Source organism: Meleagris gallopavo, chromosome 15, assembly GCF_000146605.3.
Source record: "Meleagris gallopavo isolate NT-WF06-2002-E0010 breed Aviagen turkey brand Nicholas breeding stock chromosome 15, Turkey_5.1, whole genome shotgun sequence".
Lineage (NCBI taxonomy): Eukaryota > Metazoa > Chordata > Aves > Galliformes > Phasianidae > Meleagris > Meleagris gallopavo.
In genome coordinates, this window is record NC_015025.2 from 9503841 (window position 1) to 9504338 (window position 498).

Consider the following 498-nt stretch of genomic DNA (forward strand, 5'->3'; position numbering starts at 1 on the left):
CCTGGTGCCGGGGACAGAGCACGTGGGCACCCCCAGCGCGGTCTAAGCCCCTGAGCCCCGTCCCGGTGCCCCCACACGGCACCATCCCCGATCCAACCCGCGCTTGCGGGGCTGCCATCGTCCCTGCAGACGCTCTTCCGGCCGCCGCGCTCCCGCTCAGAGCACAGCACAGAGCCATGGCCGCCTTTGTGTGCGCACTGCGGGGTCTCTGCCCGAGCCCTTCCCCGCGGGACTCTCCCTGCTGCGCCCGCTCGCCTTCCCGGCGGCCCTTGGGCTCTACCGCACACACAGAACGCCGTGGGGTGGGCTGAGGGCCGGGGGGAGCGCAGCCCCGGAGCGGAGCACAAAGGGTTCTGGGAATGCGGGGTTGGCGAGCACGGGCGAAAGGGTTAAAGCTGGCGGGCAGGGGGAGGGCTGGCCGGGCCGGGAGGAAGGAAGGAGAGGAGGAGAGGAGCGGGGAGCATCCTGCCCGCAGGGCCGGCGGGGGGCCCCTTCCCC